Here is a 6392-nt window from a genome sequence, read left to right as displayed (position 1 = left end):
ATAATAATAATAATAATAATAATAATAATAATTATAACAATAATAATGATAATAATAATAATAATCCTTTCTACTATAGGCAAAAGGCCTGGAATTTCTGGGGAGGGGGATAGTCGATTACATCGATCCCAGTATTTGACTGGCACTTAATTTATCGACCCCGAAAGGATGAAGGGCAAAGTCGACCTCGGTGGAATTTGAACTCAGATAAGTTGATAGGTGAAATACTGCTAAGCATTTCGTCCAGCATGCTAACGATCCTTTTAGCTCGACGCCGCAATGGTAACGATTATTTCTACTATAGGCACAAAACCTGGAATTTTGCGGAAGAAGGTTGGTCGATTTCATTAACCCCAGTGCTTAATATCGATAATGATAATAATATTGATGGAGATGATGCTGCAGACGATGATGGTGATAACGATAGTAACATCAAACAACGCCAGGACGAAGAGCTGAAGTAGCGGCAACTATAGCTACGCGTGGCTCTGTGGGTAAACAATATTTACCAATAACGAAAACTCTTTCTCTCTGTCTCTATCTGTCTGTCTGTCTGTCTGTCTGCCTCGAACACGCACGCACACGCGCACACACACCACACACACACGCACAAGCAGGTGCATATTCTCATTCATATCCAGTCGTCGTCACACGCGCAAGTAAAATACATATAATCTCCTATGCACTCGAAACAGGCAAACGTAGCAGTCGCGTACTTTGCGTACACACATCCATGCACGTAAGTGCACACGTATTTATACCCATAAACACACACACACACACACACACACACATCATGCATATAGGCGAATACGTATCCATGTATGTAAGCGCACGCGCATATTCATGCACGCATGTATATATACGCATAAGCGCACAGGCACATATAGAAAATTTACATAAGTACGGGCTCACGTTAACATGCACATAGGCGCACACGCACAAATAGAAAGTGAAAGTAATAGACATTTTAAGAGAGAGAGAGAAAGAAGTGGGAGAAAAAATCTGAGAGACTGTATGGCGCCGAGTGAGAGAAAGAGAGAGAAAGAGAGATAAATAGAAAATAATGGGTAAGGAAGGAGAGGAGAAAGAGAGAGAAAGTGGGAGTGAGAGAGAGAGAGATGGGAAAAGAGCGAAATAGGGATGACAGAGAAAGAGAGAGAGAGAGAGAGACTGAAGAAAGAAATATCGTTGAATATAAAGTGAGAAATAGAAAGACAAATATACAGAAAGTGGGTTTAGTCGTGTATGTGTGTGTGTGTGTGTGTGTGTTTGTATTTAGATATGTGTTTGTGCGTCTGCAAATGTGTGTGTTAGAGTGTGTTTGTGCCTGTGTGTGTGTGTGACAAGACTGTAGTAGCAACAGCTAAATAGTAAAAGAAAAAAGCCAAGAGAATCTACTTAGTTTTGTACGTTTGCGTATACACCTTTCTCTATCTCTTTCTCTCCTGTTTTTCTCTCTCCCCTATTTTCACTATTTCTCCTTTACCTGCTTCAACTATCTATCTATCTATCTATCTATCTATCTATCTATCTATCTATCTATAGTATACGTCCATATACAAGCACATTTTCTTTCTTTCTTTCTTCTGTCCTTCCTTTCTTTTACTTTCTGTATCTCCTCTGTTATATCTATCTGTTTATCTTTTAGATAGTCGTGTCATTGTATGTATATGTATATATATATATACATATAATTGTTTATATTCATATACACGCAACTATCTATCTATCTATCTATCTATCTATCTATCTATCTATCTATCTATCTATCTATCTATCTATCTAACCTTCTCTATATTTCTAGTCATCTACACGCAATTTTTCGTACATTACATTACACACACGCATTCCAACATCCTCATTAGTAGGCACTAGCGCACCACCACATCTATACACCATTGCACACACACATATTACAACCTGTTTCGATGTTGCGACGAAATCTGCGTTGACTATCATCCACACAGTGTGTCTGTCTGTGTACGAGCGTTAGTGTGTGTCTATGTTTACGTGAGTGTGTAAGTGTGTGCGCGTCTTTACACTGCTTTTAAGTAGCGGCTGCATTTTTAAGCTCCGCGTACAACTAGTTGTTTTCTATGTCAAAAAGCGGTGATATTACGAACATTGCAGTTCATCTATGCGGAACGATGCCCCCATCATCAAGTTTGTATGTAAGTGCAAGTGCAAATACACATGAGGGTCTGTTGAAGAACCTTCAGCCTGCTCTTGAAATAATGGAACTACACAAGCACATTAAATTCGGTCAGCTGGGATTAACTAACACGGAAAAATTTTGTAAGTCTTCGTCGGCGGAAGATGACGCTTCACAATTCTCAGTAATATGGCAAGGTCGAAATTGGCAATACCTTCGATTATTCCACTGTATTCTTATTTGAAGAAATCTAATTACATTGCCCACTTCTTTTTTCTTTCTTCCTCTACGTCTTCTCTCTTTTTCTTCGGTCTTTAGTTCTTTCTCAGATTTTGTTTCAGTTGTTTATTTTTGTTTCATTTGTTGCACTTCCTTTCTCTGCTGTCTCTGTTTGTCTTCTTGCCTGCCTGTCTGTCGCTGCTTTATGTCTTCTTTTATATCTTTCTATTCCTCACTGCTTATACTCTCTCTTTTATCGTAAACCTTGTGGAATCGGAGAGCAAAGTAACATACACGCACATACATCACTCATAAACACATAAATAGACGCATATATCTATGTCTATATATACATGTACATATTTGTGCACACACACACATACAAAATTATTTACAAGAATATAAGTAAATTGTATTTGGGTTTAATTACACTGCATTTGATTTTGTTTAAAAGAATATATATTTAAATAATGAATTAAGAAACAAACAATTATTGAAAATTCTTAATTGTGATGAAATTACTGAAAAATAAACGCAAAGAGATAAGGGAAAAGAATGATATAAAGACGAAAATAATTAATGTAAATAAAACATATAAAAGAAAATTATCAAAATTGAAATATAAAAAAAAAACAAGCAAAAGGGAGATAGGAAAGGAGAGGAAGGAGAAAGAAAAGAGGGAAAAGAGGAGGAAAAAAACTCGTGTTTTCAGCTGTAGATGTAATGTAGTTGACTTAAGAATCTGTGTTTAATTCATTCTCACAGTTGCATATACCTTGGTATTGTATGCGTAGAATCAGAAGCAAATTGTTGATGACTGTTCAGATGTATGGACAGTAAGTCTGTTGTATATTTATTTATTCCAGTCGCGTAAGAAAGGATTTTGGATTAAGTGGGGAAAAAAAGAAAGGAAGAAAAAAATTCCACTGGAAAGACGTTGAAAAAAAAAAGCATAAAGAAAACAAAATAATTCGGAAGGAAAAATCTGAAAAAAATAATCGTAATTTGGAAACAAAAGAGAAAAAAAAACAGCATACAATAACAAACAAAGACATCATATATATATATATATATATACATATATATACATAATATATATATATATATATATATATATATATATATATATATATATATATATATATCGATTTATCGCAGGTATCATTAAAACACATTAAAGGTGAAAGTAAGTAATGATAAACAACAATAATAGTAGTAACAACAACAACAACAATAATAGTAGTAACAACAACAACAACAATTACAAAATGCAAACAACTGTATTGACAACAACAACAACGGCATTTGTAGCAATGGTGAAGAATTACAACTACAGCTACGATAGCAACAACAAGGAGAAGTACTGGTAAAGCAGCCGCACAGAAATGTAAGTCATTGTTAGGTTTTCATCGTTTTAACCACAAGACCTCTGTGCAGTGGCATGTGAAGAAGACTTGTTTGTTAAAGGAAGCAACTGCATACAACAACATCATCAACAACAACAAGTGTCTATGAAAATGTAAAAGAAACTAGTTTGTCACGGCGTTGAAGAGTCTGTTTCGTGTCAGTCTCAGACACAAAGCTCTTGACAGAATTAAAAACAAAACAAAACAAAAAACAAAAAAAAAACACACACACAGCAAGATAACAGCAATTAGGAAGAAAGAAAGAAAGTGTTATTGTTGGAGATGTTACAGTCTTTGTGGTGATGCCACACTTTGGAAATATAGAAGTTAATAACAAGACATCGAAGTTGGTTAATTATGATTTGGAAGTAAGACAGGTTGTCGGAAGAATTGTGAAGCTTGTGGTCCGAACTAGTTTCGTTTATCATCTATTGTTAAATGTGGTCGTTATCATCACTTTCTTAGACGACCCGGTCAAACGATGGATATATACAAGAAAATTAGAAAGAAAAAAAAAGAAACCGTCTATAATTTGAACGGTATGTCGCTCTGTATACACACCACTATTATGTAGAATATGTATATGTAAATAAATATATATATACACATATACAACAACAACAACAATAACGGTATAGTCTAGAATCAACACGCAAACACTGACGCGTATCAACATAATGTAGAACAAGAAAAAATAGCTAAAATAATAAATATATTCATTGATATATTATAAACTATTTTCCATTTTACCACCATAGACTATATATTTATATACTAATATATGCCAAATATAAATATATGCCCATAAATATACTCTTAAAAATAAAAAACAACCAAAACAAATAACTACCCCCGTCCGCCACCCCGCTAAATGGTATTATGAAATAAAAGGGGGGAGTGAGAATGAAACTGTGAGAGGAAGAGGGAGAAGGAGGTAAGGAGTGAGAGTGAGAGAAAGAGAGAGGGAGAGAAGGAGACTAAAAGAAAAAAAGAAAAGCAAGAACAAAAGGCAATATTAAGTCAAGTTTTTTTTTTTAAATAGATACAACCACCAACACTGATAGGCTACTACTACTACTACTACTACTACTACTACTACTACTACTACTACTACTACTACTACTACTACTACTACTACTACTACTTGTGTGTCTGTTATGTTTTCTGATATTTTTTTAATATATTTTCTTCGTAACAGAAAGCAAAACATGTTAGAATTTTTTGTATAAAGTTGCCAAAGGTAAGGGGAAAAAACATTAAAAAAAACCCCTAACAAAACAAAGAATAAAAAAGCAAAAAAAGGTAGCCAAAACGATTACAAAAACAACCATGCACCAGCAACAATATCAACAACAGTTTCTTCACTTATAACAAAAAACGTTGCCAATTTCGAATTACTTTCGGGAATATAAGCATACATTATTATTATTATTATTATTATTAAAGGGATTAAAAGTAACCCTGACATGAACACTGACCAAAGGATTTACCCTGAATTCATCATAGTTACGGATTACTACACGTGTGGATTTTGGTTTTAATCATCGCTCGAATCTTGGAATACATCGCTTGGATTATTTAAATGACACCAATTAACTAATACGGATTTCAAAATACGCGCATCTACGTTCATACATAAGTACAAATGTATGTGATCTAACACATCGCACACACGCATACACACACACACTCACGGACACACGCTGACACAGTCACAGAGGTAACTACATACACACACTCACACACACACACACACGCACGCACACACACACGCACGCACACACACACGCACATATACATATGTTTGTATGTATAACCATAAATATGCATGATGTTTATCATTTTATTATTTTTCAATAAGGTGCTAGTTGAGAAGTAAGTACCTAAGCTTCTAGTTTATATTTATTCAAATTTGTTCTTCTAAGTATTCACCTGTATACTTAAAATGTTCTTATAGTAAACAGGTAACTCACGCGACTGTGAGGGCAGAATCGGTAGTATTGGGTATCATAACTCGAATTTAGCACTACAACAACTATAAGTAATAATCACAATAAAGCAAAAAAAAAAAAAACAGATAAGTTAGAATTACTGTCTTAATTGATATTGTTGCAAAATAGATTATGTTAAAAAAATCTGCTCGTATATGAGGCTTCTCCTACAAAGTATTTAGACAGACTTCAGGGGTTTCCTTAAGATATAAAGGTGGTTTTTAGAACACATATACACACATACAAGCACTGTATATATATATATATATATTTATATAAATCTTTGGTAATTTTCAGTAAAATTATATTTTACTTTTCGATTATTTAAAAGATTAGAAATTGTTAAATATTAGAAATCGTTATAAATAAGGTTAAGCAGGTAGCATGGTACCTAATTTAATTTAGATATGTGTGCAACAATAATTAAATATAAGTTTAATTAAAAATTATTTTACATTTAAAATTGCTTTCCGTTAAATAACGTGCAGGTGTACGTTTCAGTACATATGTTTAATTACTCAGTAACATTACCATAGCAAGTTAAAGATGTATATATGATAATGTACAATTGTATGTTATATACATACATGCATACATCTATGCATACCTAGATATCTATAT

The 6392-nt window shown here is 33.7% G+C and overlaps 1 protein-coding gene across 2 annotated transcripts in view; it reads left to right on the top strand.

Moving 5' to 3' along the window:
• The first annotated feature begins 470 nt into the window (after positions 1-470).
• Positions 471-6392, top strand: part of LOC106880606 (glutamate receptor ionotropic, NMDA 3A) — an 851602-nt gene continuing 845680 nt past the window's right edge. The window contains exon 1 of one of the 2 annotated variants that reach the window (XM_052972427.2): positions 471-6392. This exon is cut by the window's right edge and continues 1178 nt beyond it. The gene's annotated coding sequence lies outside the window, so the exon portion shown is untranslated. The other variant, XM_052972428.2, reaches the window with a different exon arrangement.

This window comes from Octopus bimaculoides, chromosome 13 (assembly GCF_046866305.1).
Source record: "Octopus bimaculoides isolate indiv1 chromosome 13, ASM4686630v1, whole genome shotgun sequence".
NCBI classification, from domain to species: domain Eukaryota; kingdom Metazoa; phylum Mollusca; class Cephalopoda; order Octopoda; family Octopodidae; genus Octopus; species Octopus bimaculoides.
Note: the sequence above shows the minus strand (reverse complement) of the source record. Positions and strands in the feature narration are given on the sequence as shown.